Source organism: Triticum dicoccoides, chromosome 2B (assembly GCF_002162155.2).
Source record: "Triticum dicoccoides isolate Atlit2015 ecotype Zavitan chromosome 2B, WEW_v2.0, whole genome shotgun sequence".
Lineage (NCBI taxonomy): Eukaryota > Viridiplantae > Streptophyta > Magnoliopsida > Poales > Poaceae > Triticum > Triticum dicoccoides.
In genome coordinates, this window is record NC_041383.1 from 580,061,148 (window position 1) to 580,077,957 (window position 16,810).

The window sequence follows — 16,810 nt, forward strand, 5'->3', positions numbered from 1 at the left end:
CATCATACTCACGAATTCATACTAAACTAGTGATAAAACAAGAAACAAAAAGATTTGATTGCAAGATCTAAAGATATACCTTCAAGCACTCACCTCCCCGGCAACGGCACCAGAAAAGAGCTTGCTGTCTACTACACAATCTTCTTCTTGTAGACGTTGTTGGGCCTGCAAGTGCACAGGTTTGTAGGATAGTATTAAATTTTCCTCAAGTGGATGACCTAAGGTTTATCAATCCGTAGGAGGCGTAGGATGAAGATGGTCTCTCTCAAACTACCCTGCAACCAAATAACAAAGAGTCTCTTGTGTCCCCAACACACCCAATACAATGGTAAATTGTATAGGTGCACTAGTTCGGCGAAGAGATGGTGATACAAGTGCAAAATAGATAGTAGATAAAGGTTTTTGTAATCTGAAATAATAAAAACAGCAAGGTAACAAGTGGTAAAAGTGAGCGTAAACGGTATTGCAATGATAGGAAACAAGGCCTAGGGTTCATACTTTCACTAGTGCAAGTTCTATCAACAATAATAACATAGATAGATCATATAACAAGCCCTCAACATGCAACAAAGAGTCACTCTAAAGCCACTAATAGCGGAGAACGAATGTAGAGATTATGATAGGGTACGAAACCACCTCAAAGTTATTCTTTCGGATCGATCTATAAAAGAGTTCGTACTAGAATAACACCTTAAGACACAAATCAACCAAAACCCTAATGTCACCTAGATACTCCATTGTCACCTCAAGTATCCGTGGGCATGATTATACGATATGCGTCACACAATCTCAGATTCATCCAAACAACATAAAAGTACTTCAAAGAGTGCCCGAAAGTTTCTACCGGAGAGTCAAGAACGTGTGCCCACCCCTATGCATAGGTTCCCAATGTCACGAAACCCGCAAGTTGATCACCAAAACATACATCAAGTGGATCAATAGAATAACCCATTGTCACCACAGTTATCCCACGCAAGACATACATCAAGTGTTCTCATAAAAGACTCAATCCGATAAGATAACTTAAAAAGTGGGAACTCAATTCATCACAAAAGAGTAGAGGGGGAGAAACATCATAAGATCCAACTATAATAGCAAAGCTCGGGATACATCAAGATCGTGCCATAGAGGGAACACGAGAGAGACAGAGAGATCAAACACATAGCTACTGGTACATACCCTCGGCCCCGAGGGTGAACTACTCCTTCCTCGTCATGGATAGCGCCGGGATGATGAAGATGGCCACCGGTGATGGGTTCCCCCCTCCGGCAGGGCACCGAGACAGGCTCCCAAGAGGTTTTTAGTGGCTACAGAGGCTTGCGGCGGCGGAACTCCCAATCTATCTTCTGTTCTGGAAGTTTTAGGGTACGTAGGTATATATGGGTGAAAGGGGTACGTCGGTGGAGCTTCGGGGGCCCCATGAGGCAGGGGGCGCGCCCCCCACCCTCGTGGCCAGCTCCCGTATCTTCTGACGTAGAGTCCAAGTCTATCCGGTGGCTTTCCTTCCAAAAATAACTTCTCCAGTTGATTTTGTTCCGTTTTGACTCCGTCTGATATTCCTTTTCCTCGAAACACTGAAATAGGCATAAAACAACAAATCTGGGCTGGGCCTCCGGTTAATAGGTTAGTCCCAAAAATAATATAAAAGTGGATAATAAAGCCCAGTATTGCATAAAACAGTAGATAATATAGCATGGAGCAATCAAAAATTATAGATACGTTGGAGACGTATCAAGTAACAATATTCCTTTCACAATTAATCTTAGCACTAGCAGTATTCAAGAAGGGTCTACCAAAAATAATGGGACAAAAGGCATCTTGTGGGGAAGCAAGAACAAGAAAATCAGCACGGTATTTAACCTTCCCACACAAAACTTCAACATCTCTAACAATCCCAATAGGTTTAATGGTATCCCTATTAGCAAGCTTAATAGTAACATCAATGTCTTCTAATTCAACGGGTGCAATGTCGTGCATAATTTATTTATAAAGATCATAAGGTATCGCACTAGCACTGGCACCCATATCACATAAGCCATGATAACAATGATCTCCTATTTTAACAGAAATAACAGGCGTGCCTACGACAGGTCTACGTGTCTTAGTATCAGGTCTAGCAATATTAGCAGTCTCACCCAAGAAAGAAATGACATGCCCATCTAAGTCCTCATCCAAGAGATCTTTAACCATAGCAATACTAGGTTCAACATTAATTTTCTCAGCAGGTGTATAAGTCCTAGTATTACTCTTATGAACAACAGTCGAAGCTTTAGCATGATCCTTTATCCTAACAGGAAAAGGAGGTTTTTCAACATAAGCAGTAGGAACAATAGGATTACTATAGGTAATAGTCTTTTCTTCGACTGTAATAGGTGCAACTACTTTCACTTCAATAGGAGGATTATATTTAAACCACTTCTCCTTAGGGAGCTCAACATGAGTAGCAAAAGATTCACAAAAAGTAGCTACTATCTCAGAGTCAAGTCCATACTTAGCGCTAAATCCACGAAAAACATTGGTATCCATAAAAGATTTAACACAATCAAACTTAGATGTCATACCTGACTCCTTACCATCGTCGGAACCCCAATCTTCAGAGTTGCGTTTAATTCTTTCCAATAAGTCCCATTTGAAATCAATAGTCTTCAGCATATAAGAACCAACACAGGAAGTATCGAGCTGGTTGCGATTATCAAGAGAAAGCCGAGCATAGAAATTCTGAATAATCATTTCCCGAGAGAGCTCATGATTGGGGCATGAATATAACATTGACTTAAGACTCCACCAAGCTTGAGCGATGCTTTCTCCTTCGCGAGGCCAGAAATTATATATGTAATTACGATCACGATGAACAAGATGCATAGGATAGAACTTCTGGTGAAATTCCAACTTCAATCGCTTATAATTCCAAGATCTTGTCTCATCACATAGCCTATACCATGTCATTGCATCTCCCTTCAAAGATAAAGGGAAGACCTTCCTTTTGACAACATCATTTGGAATACCTGCAAGCTTAAATAATCCACAAACTTCATCCACAAAGATAAAGTGTAAATCGGGATGAAATGTTCCATCTCCTGCAAATGGATTAGCTAGCAGTTTCTCTATCATACCCGAAGGAATCTCAAAGTAAATATTTTCATAAACTTAAGTAGGTTGAGGAGCAACTCTTTGCCCTTCTGGTTGAGGTGAAGATACCCCAAACAATCCCCTCAAAGGATTAGTTTCCATAGTGACAAGTAACAAAAAAATTCAGCACACTATATAAATGTTTCCTTACCAAGTTCCATTCACCAAAAGCGCTACACTCCCCGGCAACGGTGCCAGAAAAGAGTCTTGATGACCCACAAGTGTAGGGGATCTATCGTAGTCCTTTCGATAAGTAAGAGTGTCGAACCCAACGAGGAGCAGAAGGAAATGATAAGCGGTTTTCAGTAAGGTTTTGTCTGCAAGCACTGAAATGTAGGTGATAGATAGTTTTGTGATAAGATAAATAGTAACAAGCAACAAGTAAATAAAGTAAATAAAGTGCAGCAAGGTGGCCCAATCCTTTATGTAGCAAAGGATAAGCCTGGACAAATTCTAATAATGAGAAAGGAGCTCCCGAGGACACATTGGGAATTATCGTGAAGCTAGTTTTCATCACGCTCAAATGATTCGCGTTCGGTACTTTGATAATTTGATATGTGGGTGGACTGGTACTTGGGTACTGTCCTAACTTGGACAAGCATCCCACTTATGATTAACCCCTATTGCCAGCATCCGCAACTACAAAAGAAGTATTAAGGTAAACCTAACCACATCATTAAACATATGGATCCATATCAACCCCTAACGAAGCAACGCATAAACTAGGGTTTAAGCTTCTGTCACTCTAGCAACCCATCATCTACTTATTACTTCCCCATGCCTTCCTCTAGGCCCAAATAATGGTGAAGTGTCATGTAGTCGACGTTCACATAACACCACTAGAGGAAAAGACAACATACATCTCATCAAAATATCGAACGAATACCAAATTCACATGACTACTAATAGCAAGACTTCTCCCATGTCCTCAGGAACAAACGTAACTACTCACAAAGCATATTCATGTTCATAATCAGAGGAGTAATAATATGCATAAAGGATCTGAACATATGATCTTCCACCAAGTAAACCAATTCGTATCAACTATAAGGAGTAATCAACACTACTAGCAACCCACAGGTACCAATTTGTGGTTTTGATACAAGATTGGATACAAGAGATGAACTAGGGTTTGAGAGGAGATGGTGCTGGTGAAGATGTTGATGGAGATTAACCCCCTCCCGATGAGAGGATCGTTGGTGATGACGTTGGTGATGATTTCCCCCTCCCGGAGGGAAGTGTACCCGGCAGAACAGCTCCGCCAGAGCCCTAGATTGATTCCGCCAAGGTTCCGCCTCGTGGCAGCGGAGTTTCATCCTGTAAGCTTGCCCACGATTTTTTCCAGGGTAAAAGTGATGATATAGCAGAAGATGGACGTCGGAGGCCCAACAGGGGGCCCAGGAGATAGGGGGGCTCGCCCTATAGGGGGGGCGCCCCCTGTCTCCTGGACTAGGTGTGGGCCTCCTGGCCTATTTCTTTCTCTCAGAAATTCTTATAAATTCCAAAAAGTTGTTTCGTGGAGTTTCAGGACTTTTGGAGCTGTGCAAAATAGGTTTCCAACGTTTGCTCCTTTTCCAACCAGAATTCCAACTGCCGGCATTCCCCCTCTTCACGGTAAACCTTGTAAAATAAGAGAGAATAGCCATAAGTATTGAGATATAATGTGTAATAACAGCCCATAATGCAATAAATATTGATATAAAAGCATGATGCAAAATGGACGTATCACGGGCCACCTTGCGGTGTAATACCCTACTCGAGCGTTTTGGTGGATTGCCTCGAAGGGCTGAGGATGAACTAGTACAGTGGATGAACTGGCCTCAGGAGGTGAGGTGTTCTTGAGCTTGAGAGAGCTGGTGAGGTGGTCGGGTGAAATGGATCCGATCCCCCTCTATGGTGGTGGCTAAGTCCTATTTATAATGGCCGTGGTCCTCTTCCCAAATGTTGGCGGGAAGGGATGCCACAACAGCCGGATTCGAAAGGGGACAAGTAGTACAGCTTATCCTGAAAAAAGTAGTCTTCGCCTGTGAAAAGCCCCTGGTCGTGACACTACGGGGGGCTCGGTGATGACCTCTGTCCTGTCGTCTTGGCGGTCTTGGTCTTTTTTCACAGAATGGAAACCTTTGGCTGATTCATCGGGAGTCCACGCCTGCGGCTTGCATCACTTGCACTGAACAGGAAATTGGCGCTAAGTACCCACTGGCGCCCGCCTGGCCTTGGTTGTCACATCTCACATCAGCTGAGCCTCGTGAGGAACACCTTGCATAGAACTCCCGTCCCTCAGGAGCCAACCTGAAGAGGTCGATCCCCTCGGGGGTCTTGGCGTCGTCCGCCTCGCGAGGGTTGTCGGTGTCAAAACCGGCGGATCTCAGGTAGGGGGTCCCGAACTGTGCGTCTAAGGATAATGGTAACAGGAGGCGGGGGACACGATGTTTACCCAGGTTCGGACTCTCTTGATGGAGGTAATACCCTACTTCCTGCTTGATTGATCTTGATGATATGAGTATTACAAGAGTTGATCTACCACGAGATCGTAGAGGCTAAACCCAAGAAGCTAGCCTATGATTATGATTGTTGTTGTCCTACGGACTAAACCCTCTGGTTTATATAGACACCGGAGGGGGCTAGGGTTACACAGAGTTGGTTACAGAAAATGAGATCTACATAACCGAATCGCCAGGCTTGTCTTCCACACAAAGGAGAGTCCCACCCAGACACGGGACGTAGTCTTCAATCTTGTATCTTCATAGTCCAACAGTCCGGCCAAAGTATATAGTCCGGCTATCCGAGGACCCCCTAATCCAGGACTCCCTCAGTAGCGCCTGAACCAGGCTTCAATGATGATGAGTCCGGCGCGCAGATTGTCTTCGGCATTGCAAGGCGGGTTCCTTCTCCGAATACCCCATAGAAGATCTTGAATATGAGGATCGTGTCCGGCTCTGCAAAATAATTTCCACATACCACCATAGAGAGCACAATATTTTACAAATCTAATCTGCTGACAACTTTTCATAGCATGACATCACGCCACGGCCCGGTCATTACGAACCGTTTTTCCCAGCCTGCCACTACACATGTTATGAGGCGGTTTTATTGGCACGTCTTGTTGAAGCAGAGATCGTGTTCCCCTTATCACGGGATTCTCATCAATATGGGTGCGGGTAACCCAACCATGCTTATTAGTATGACTTCTCGATTTTAGGCAAGTTCCAAACGGCCACGCGGGGGACACTTGATATTCACCCCCTTTATAAAGGGGCCAAGGCCTATCTTTTTCTACCCACGCTCGATCCTTCCCTTCCCCTACCTCGAGTTCCAACACCCAAGGCTCAGGCTAAGCACTTTGAACCTTTAATCATGTCTGGATCCAACCTTCAAGGCCGGTGGATTGCCTCCTCTATCACAGAGGAGGACATCAAGAAGCTTAGGGAAGCCAGGTATCTGACCGCTGAAATCCCGCATAGGCTGCCTGCTCAAGGGTAGGTCAACCCCACTCCCGAACCCAACAAGAGCATCGTATTTGTTTCCCACTTCCTCTGAGGGCTAGGCTTTAGTCTTGATCCCTTTGTCAGAGGGCTCATGTTCTATAACGGGCTAGATTTCCATGATCTAGCTCCGGATTCCATCCTTAACATCTCGTCGTTTATCGTCGTGTGTGAAGCCTTCCTCCGTATCACGCCACACTTCGGCCTATGGCTCAAGATCTTCAATATGAAGCCGAAGATGATCGATGGGCGACACGCGGAGTGCGGAGGCGCTATAATAAGCAAAGGCGTCGATGCCCTATGGCCAAAGGGTTCCTTCCCGGAGGTGTCCGACTTATGGCAACGGGAGTGGTTCTACATCATAGCTTCCTGAGGCACAAAGTGGGCGGCCGCCCCTGCCTGCTGCTCGGGCCCTCCGCCTCAACTGGCATCATGGGTCAACAAGGGACTGGACTGGGGGCCAGTTAATGACATACCGACATTGCAAAGCCGCATTCGAGATCTCCTCAAGAGGGATGTCAGTCTTGTCAAGGTAATGCAAGTAATGCTAGTTCGTCGGGTCCTGCCGTGCCAACGTCGATCTCTCTGTATGTGGGAGTTCAACCCGGAAGGACCGCAAACTATTCAACAATTCTTCGGCATGACGCTCGAAGGGATGTACAGATTGTTCTTCGGATCACCAATAAAGTGTCCGGACACCACCAAGGATGCGGGTCTCAACTGTAACCGTCCAGATACCCAAGTAAGTAATTCCGTGACCGAACATGTTGTGTTTATATTTGTCATAACATCAATCTGAAAAATTGCTCTTGACCAGGACTGGATAAGAAAGGCAGAGAGGATCAGGTGTTCAGCCCCCCTTCTCGAAGGCTCGCCGGATCCTTTATTAACCAGGATGCTTGAGCGCACACCATATCTGGTGCCATCAGGAGAAGATAAGGGTAGGAATAGAGAAGCCAAAAGCGGGCTTCATACCTTATATATCCTAACCGGGGGAGTAAGTGCGTCCATGCAGGAGGATGATCGGAGAGGTGAATCTAGAATCCCCTCTCCTCGCAGGAAGAAAAGGGCCGCCCCTGAAGACATGGAAACGGAGGTTTCCAAATGAGGGAAGCAACCTTCACCGAGGGGCCCTGCCCCAGAGGGCGTCCTCACTGCATAGCGCCCGCAAGGGGGCCAGCCCTCACCGAGTTGTAAGTGAGGAAAAGTACTTTGGTAAATATATCCTGCTTTATCTCTGAGAATAATAACCGAGACATATATCTTGCAGTCCGGCTCGTAGCCCTTCTCAACAGAGTTCGTCTTCGGGGATCTTCTTCCGGAGATGATGGAGAGCGAAACGCCTCCTCCTGCCTCCCTGCCTCATGGGGCGAACGACCAAGAGCCATCATCACAGAGGATTCTTCTAATCCGCCAAGGCCAGAAGTGAACACCTCGGCCGCCCGAAGCCCAGAGTATTCAGCTCCCAAGGAGAGCAACAGGAAGAGTCCGGGATTGTCCGGCACACATCCGGACATACTGATGGGTTTTCTGGAGCAAGCGGCTATCTTAGAGGTGCATCGTACCTTAATGGGTACAGTGGTTGAGAGGATTTCATCCTCCAAAAGCGGGTTGAATGAAGCTTTTACGAGCCTGCTCAAAGGATTTGAGGTACGCAAAGTAATATGTGTATTTTCGGCTGTACCGCACATGCTAGGTGTGCTCCGTATAGATAGTAGCCCCTGAAACTCTGGTTGCCGTCCAGAGGCGGCAAATAGAGGATCATAGTCCTAGGTATTGATTCGCGTCGCTGACCGGACTGCTGATTTCGCCAAATTGAGGCGACAACTTGAAGTGGCGGATGCCGACATTATGCTTGTGAACAAGCGGCTTGACGAGGCGCAGGGTATGTATTTCCGGATTGTCAGCCAGTATTAAGAGGAGCTCGATGCTAGTATCTATAATATGCTATGACTGCAGATGGAGCTGCCATTGTGGAGTCCCTTCGGGCGGAACTTGCCCAAGCCAGGGATCAAGCCAGTAGAAGTGATGCGGCGGCCCTAAAGGCGACCGAGGAGTTAAGAGCCGAATAGGCTGCTCGTCGCTAGAGCGAAGATAAAATAGCCAAGATGGCTGTTGAGCTGAAAGATGTTGCCAGCCAATATGAGCTACTTGAAAAAGAGAGCCAAGCGAAAGCGGATGACCTACAGAAGGCCTTGGAAGCAGCCAAGGAAACTCGCTCTAAGATCAGAGCGGTGAGGGAGGAGCTTCATCAAGCCGGAGAGATCACGGCTGGGAAGCCCTTTCTGTTGTGGACAAAATTCGGAGATCCGAAGTATGCCCCTCTGGATCAATTATGGAGTGCTGAGGATGCGTACTTGGATATGGCAAAGAGTGCAGCTGATGCGACTCAATATTTCAAAGACCAGAAAGATCAAGAGGTGGAAAAGTTGTTCTGGTCACAGTTTAGTGCTCCAAAGCGTTTGTTGCTGTTAAACGAACAAATGGCCGAGTGGGCCGAGCTCCATAGGTTGTCCAGGCTTGCCATGAGCTCTGTCGTGGATCGTCTTTGGCCGAAGGGACCAAGGCCAAACAGTTATTTTGGCTTAGTGCAACGATTCCTTGGTCTTGTGTCGCATATGGACGCTATGAAGAGGTAGGCGTGCATAGAGGGTACGCAGATGGCTCTTGCCCATGTTAAAACATATTGGGCACGGATGGAGGCCACTGTTATTGCAACCCGGGGTTCGGCGGGAGGCCAGGACCCGGCCGAGCACTATTTTGAAGAGGTCCTAGAAGGCCCCTGTTTAATAGAGGCTCAATGCTCGAAGAGTACCATGTTCGAGTGACATGTATCTCAATTGTAAAAACAATGCTATTTTGATTATAAAGGCTGTGTCTATACTTTTTGCCCGAAAGTATTATAATGCCTCATGTGCGGCCATTTATGTATGTATATAACCTGAAAGTTTGCAGTCGTCGGCTTCAGTATATGCGTGGGTGCTCGAAAAAAAGCGCGTAATCACACTTGATCCAACGTCTTGGTCCATTAAGTAGGTGATACCGCGGTGAACTAGGCAATCGGACTATATAGCTTTAACACTTTCACTTAGCCATAGGAGTTTGATGGTGGAGCTACTATATAGCCCCTGGTACTTTCGCGTTCATACGAATACGGTGCGCGTACGTACATGACCGGGAAACCGGTCCTTCATTAATGCAGAGGAATCGCAAAGATTCTGTTGAGTCATCGAGTGATGGACCAGTCTCACGCTATATCATGACAGTCAGTTTTCGGCTTTCTCTACTGAGGTGCTCATCCAGATGAACCAGGGCACAATCGCAGTAGTTCTCCCGGTGCCACCTTAGCCGATAGAGCGGAACGTAAGGTAGCAAAACACGGGAGCCGGACAAACCCAACTATTGACCCAAGACATGATTCGGAGCTGATGCATATAAGGCCAAACTTGCGACGACGAACACTCCCTAAGGTATTCATACTTTACAATATATACTGGGTTGAGTAACGCCCTCGATAATGAGCCCTGAATTTCCAAATACATGCATAGGTCTGGCGTGACGAAATGCCAATAACACCGGCATCCCTGTCGGTTGCGTTGAGTGCCCGGAGGGTGTGAAGCAACAAGAGACATTAAAAAGGTTTATGCAGGGTCTTAATCTAAAAAGAAACCTTTGAGCGGGGCCCTGCTGCACGTCTGCGCCTTTGCTCTGTTGTGTTGTATCCTGGAAGGGTGTAGCACGATGATCATCTGTAAAAAGGAGAAACCCAGGTGAAAGATTTTGTGCGAAAAAGTTGGTTATTATGAACAAACCATGAAAATGCAATCTGTTATTGTATTAATAGGGTCAAGCCGTATTGTGGGCTTTTTTACATGCGAGTAGCCCCTAGCACCACCTATGGGGGTATATCCATAGATCCAAGCTCAGGTTTATCTGGGCTGTTACAACCGGTGGTGCGTCGAACTCGTCTAACCGTGTCCGTGGTCTTGACGACCGATCATTTATTCTAGTTGGAGAGGCCGCTCAGTGTTCGGCTGCTAGAGCCGCCACATATTCTTCCACACGTAAGGAACGCTCTGTGTTTCCGCTAACTATGATGACGCCACATGGACCGGGCATCTTGAGTTTGAGATAGGCGTAGTGCAGTACTACATTGAAACGAGCGAAGGCCGTTCTTCCGAGTAGTGCGTGATAGCCGCTTCGGAATGGAGCGATGTCGAAGATTAATTCTTCGCTTCCGAAGTTGTCGGGAAAACCGAGTAGAACCTCTAGTACTAGAGAGCCCGTGCAGCAGGCCTCGACGCCTAGTGATACGTCTCCAACGTATCTATAACTTTTGATTGTTCCATGCTATTATATTACCCCTTTTGGATGTTTATGGGCTTTATTTTACACATTTATATCAATTTTGGGACTAACCTACTAACCGGAGGCCTAGCCCGTATAGCTGTTTTTTTTGCCTATTTTAGTATTTCGAAGAAAAGGAATATCAAAGAGAGTCCAAAGGGAATGAAACCTTCGGGAGCGTGATTTTTGGAACAAATGTGATCCAGAGGACTTGGAGTGCAAGCCAAGAAGCAGCCGACGAGTCCACGAGAGAGAAGGGCGCGCCCCCTGTCTTTTGGGCCCCTCGAGCGGCCACCGACGTACTTCTTCCTCCTATATAAGCCTACGTACCCCGAAAACATCCAGGGAGACACCGAAACACAATTTTCACCACTGTAACCTTCTGTATCCGCGATATCCCATCTTGGAGCATTTGCCGGTGCTCCGCCGGAAGGGGAATCGACCACGGAGGGCTTCTACATCAACACCATAGCCCCTCCGATGAGTTGTGTGTAGTTTACCACAGACCTTCGGGTCCATAGTTATTAGCTAGATGGCTTCTTCTCTCTCTTTGGATCTCAATACAATGTTCTCCCCCTCTCTTGTGGAGATCTATTCGATGTAAACTCTTTTTGCGGTGTGTTTGTCGAGATCCGATGAATTGTGGGTTTATGATCAAGTTTATCTATGAGAAATATTTGAATCTCCTCTGAATTCTTTTATGTATGATTGAGTTATCTCTGCAAGTCTCTTCGAATTATCAGTTTGGTTTGGCCTACTAGATTGATCTTTCTTGCCATGGGAGAAGTGCTTAGCTTTGGGTTCAATCTTGCGGTGTCCTTACCCAGTGACAGAAAGGGTTGCAAGGCATGTATTGTATTGTTGCCATCGAGGATAAAAAGATGGGGTTTATATCATATTGCTTGAGTTTATCCCTCTACATCATGTCATCTTGCTTAATGCGTTACTCTATTCTTTATGAACTTAATACTCTAGATGCAGGCAGGAGTCGGTCAATTTGTGGAGTAATAGTAGTAGATGCAGGAAGGAGACAGTCTAATTGTCGCGGACGTGATGCCTATATACATGATCATGCCTATATAATCTCAGAATTATTCGTTTTTCTATCAATTGCTCGACAGTAATTTGTTCACCCACCATAATACTTATGCTATCTAGAGAGAAGCCTCTAGTGAAACCTATGGCCCCCGGGTCTATCTTTTATCGTATTTGCTTTCAATCTACTTTTATTTGCATATTTACTTGTTTGCATCTATAATATAAAATACCAAAAATATATTTATCTTATCATACTATCTCTATCAGATCTCACTTTTGCAAGTGGCCGTGAAGGGATTGACAACCCCTTTATTGCGTTGGTTGCGAGTTCTTTGTTTGTTTGTGTAGGTGCATGGGACTTTTGAGGAGCCTCCTACTGGATTGATACCTTGGTTCTCAAAAACTGAGGGAAATACTTACGCTAATGTTGCTGCATCACCCTTTCCTCTTCAAGGAAAACCAATGCAATCTCAAGACGTAGCAAGAAGGATTTCTGGCGCCGTTGCCGGGGAGGTCTTCGCTCAAGTCAAGACATACCAAGTACCCATCACAAACCCATCTCCCTCGCATTTACATTATTTGCCATTTTCCTCTCCATTTCCTCTCCCCCACTTCACCCTTGCCGTTTTATTTCCCTTGTCGGTGTTCTGGGAATGGGGGTCCCCAGACTTGCCTGCCTGCGGCCTGTGGCGTGGATCAAGCGGAGGCCCAGTGCAGCCCAACTTCATCAGCTCAAGCTCGAGACCCTCGCGAGGGGCCAAGCCTCGCGGGGTAGATGACAGGGAGTTTCCTCAGGAGCAGCCTCATCAGGCGGGCTCGCGAGGAGGCGGAGAGATCAAGGCAAGGGTACTTCACGAGGTGCCCGTGACGCAAGCCATGACGATCGAGACCAGGTGGGTGCCAAGCGGGTGCCAGCCTGCGCAGTGTCCTTGTTTCCCCTTTGGTGCAAAGGGGGCAAGCACATGCCAAGGCATCAGGAAAAGGCTACTGTTTTGGTGCAACGAGACCAAGACGAGCAGAAGGGCAGGATGGAGGTCACTGTGGAGCCCAAGACGGCGTCACTGTCAGAGTCTTTGGCAGTCGAAGACCAACTTTAGTCAGTATAAGTGTACTAGATGTTCCCCTTCAAAATGGCCAATTGTTGGCGCCCTTCCCGCTCAATATTTGGGAAGAGGACCAAGGCCTCTCTATATATATAGGACTAGCCACCACAGTAGGAGCGGACGGACAGAGAAGAGAGAAAACCAACCCTTCCGAAGGGGCAACAACACCACAAGAACATCCCCCGCGAGGCTATTCTTCCTTTGTATTATTCATCATCAACCCCTGAGGCAGTCCACCACACCACACACTGGAGTAGGGTATTACACCACAATGGTGGCCTGAACCAGTATAAACCTCACGTCCCCTGTGTGTTCATCTTTCTAGCCTAGATTCCTTGCGAGGCTTCGAGACGTGAGTTGGTAGGAGAGAGATCTTCGCGCGCACCCTAGAGTTCGAACCTCAAGGGTCTGTTGGAACCCGAAATCTGACATTTGGCGCGGCAGGTAGGGGTGCGCCGGAATCGTGTCTTTCGCTGTCTTGCGTTTCATCGTCCGTCACGCCCATGTCTGATGCTCTCCGAGCCCGCACCGAGCGACGGGCTGCTCTTGCGGCCCATGTTGCCCAGACGGCCCCCAACGGCAGGCCTCCCCGTCGTTCCCCGTTGCCTGCCGCCCACGCCGCCATCGGCCCGGCAGGGAACGAACAGCAGGCGTCGTCGCTGTATCCCTCGGTGCGGCGGGAAGGCCGCACCGCCACCCCGTCGCTGACTCCAGTAGGCTCGTCGTCGCACGCTCGTCGCGCTCCCACGGACGCGCACGCCATGTTGCTCCTGGCACGTGAGCTCCTGCACTACCGCCCCGTCAACGACCTCTACGACGAGTGGCTCGCTCGCATCACTGAGCTCGTCAGCGTCGCAGGGGGCTCCCCTGCGCCGTCCCTCTCGCTGCATCACCCTCCGCCCTGCGCGGGCAACGCAGCCCCGGAGGCAACTCCGCCGCCTCCTCCTCAAGAAGGCACCCTGGCCCCAAGGCGCGCGGCCCCTGGACGAAACCCACCGCGTCCTGCACCCGCGTAGCAAGTAAAGAGCTGCCAAGAGGTCCCTCGTCCTCAAGAACGTGCTCGCATGCTCCCTGCGCCATCACGCCATGACCGCGCTCCTGCTCCAGCGTGCTAAGACCCCGCGCTGCTGCTGGCGGCAGCGCGCGGAGACCTCCAAGATCAAGCCCTTCATCACCAAAGGCCCCATGTAGCCACTGTAGGCTGCCGCGCCTTCACCGCCAAGCTGCGCAACGTGGCCTGGTCGGGCAAGTTCAAGCCAGATCTGCCTCCTCGCTACGACGGTACTGCCGACCCCGCGAAGTTCCTCCAGCTCTAGGAGCTGGGCATCGAGGTGGCCAACAGGGACGAAAAGGTCATGGCGAACTGGTTTCCCATGGCGCTCAAGGATGGCGCCCGCACCTGGCTCCTAAACCTGCCTCCCAGCACGATCTCCTCTTGGGACGATATGCGCACTTGCTTCATCGCCAACTTACAAGGCACTCGCGACCGGCCCCCGGCCATGAGTGACTTGCGCCGCATCAAGCAACAGCCAGGAGAGACCCTGCAAAAGTACATCCAGCGCTTCAACAACACCCGCCTCAAGATCCCCAGGGTGATTGAGGAAGCCATCATCTCAGCCTTCTCCAATGGCATGCGTGACATCAAGATGAAAGAGGATCTAGCAATCCATGAAGACATGTGCACATCTCTGGAGCTGTTCAACTTGGCGACCAAGTGCGCCAGGGCTGAGGAAGGGCGCCTCTCCCTCGTCGAGCTTCCAGCTGCTGATCCGGAAGAGAAGAAGCCCAAGGTCAAGGACGTGAAGTGCAAAGGAGCGATGTTGTTCGCAGCTGGGCCAGACACCAAGCGAGGCAGGGAACAGCCGGAGTTATCCAAGGGTAACCGGTACTGCGTGTACCATGACCTCCACACCCACAACACCAACGAATGCCAAGAGCTCAGGGCTGTGCGAGATGGACGTAACGGCCGACTCCCCGAGTGCAACAATCAGGGCTATGGCCGAGGAGGAGGAAGAGGTGGAGGATGATGGGAAGACCATGGCCTTCGCCAAGGGTGGCATGACCGACCTCGCGAGGACCGCTGGCAGGACCAGCCTCATAAGGGAGGTTGGAGGGATCAACCTCGTGAGGCTCGCCTGCAAGGCAACGCATGCCTCCCTCCTCTGCCACCACCACCAAGGAGGAATGAAGACCATCATTGGGATGACGGGGCTGGGGGCTTCCAGGAGCCGCGTGCAATCGCTTGCATCCTGGGCGGAGCTCAAGCCCCAGCCTCACAGCGTATGTTCAAGCAGTTTCCTCGCGAGGTGAATGCAGTCCTTCCCAAGCTTGAGGCCACGCGCCCTCTCAGGTGGTCTGCATGTGATATAACATTCAGCTCAGCGGATCAGCTCAAGTGCGCAGCAACAGCCGGGGTCCTCCCAATGCTCTGTTCCCAAGTCATCAGCAATGTGCGGGTCACCAGGACCCTTATCGATGGTGGAGCAGGGCTCAATGTTTTGTCTGTCGAGACATTCAACAATATCCATGTGCCGTATGATCAACTCCAGCCGACCAAGCCCTTCTCAGGAGTCACTGATGGTTCTACCACCCCGATAGGGCAGGTCCGCCTCCCTGTCACCTTCGGACAACACAAGAACTACCGTACTGAGCTCATTGACTTTGACGTCGCCCACATTCGCCTGCTGTACAACGCCATCCTCGGTTATCCGGCCTTGGCCAAGTTCATGGCAGTGACTCACCATGGCTACAATGTCCTCAAGATGCCAGGAAGCGGTGGAGTCATCATAGTCCCCTGTGAGAAAAGGATGCAGTGTGTTCTCTTGAACGTGCCTTCCAGGCCGCGGCAATCGAAGACCCAGATCACAAGAGCGGCAGCCTTCCCGAGGCAGTCCCTAAGAAGAAGAAGACTTCACCTGGCCCAAACCATTAGGAGGCAGGCATCTCCAGAGGTGTCGCATCAGGATCCGCGCAAGTTCAAGGAGCGCCACCCTCTGTCGCATAGGGAGGCGCGCTCGGCGCCCTCCTCGGGCAAGGCTCGGGGGCTCTCTCCTGGAGGGCCACCGACTTTGCCAAGTGTAATGCCCGGATAATTAGGCTACAATAAACTCTCTTGATGATACCATGTCATCTATGTTACTGTTGCTAATTAAGTGGTAGTTCAAAAACATAGCAAATTCAAAAAATGAATTAGCGACAAACACCCAAAGTTTTCAAAAGTCAACACAAAAATGTTCGGGGGTTGCCAAATATTGCATCGGTAATTATGGTGAAGTAAACACATTTTTATAAAATGCCTAAATACTTTTAAATGAATTTAAACAGAAAAGAAATAATAAAGAAAATACAAAAGGGAAAAAGAAGAAACCCCCCCCTTCCCCCTGGGCCGAAAGGCCCAGCTAGCCACAGCCCCTGCCACCTGGCCCATCCGACCGAACCGGCCTGCCTCCCCCTGCCGCCTGCTTTCCCTGTTCCCCCGACCCGGGTCGGAACAGGGGTGCGTCCCCGCCGCACCCTCTCGGCGGCGACGACGGGGGGATAAGATCGCCAGCACCCCCCCCGCCTCCTCGATCCTGCCTCCCACTCGCCCCCACGCTCGCCCTCGGCCCCCGCGCCTCTCCCTCTCCCCTCCAGATCCATCTCCCCCTCGTTCCCCACTGCAACCGAGCGCTGCCATGGCCTCGCCGCCGTGAACCGCGCGGCCACAGT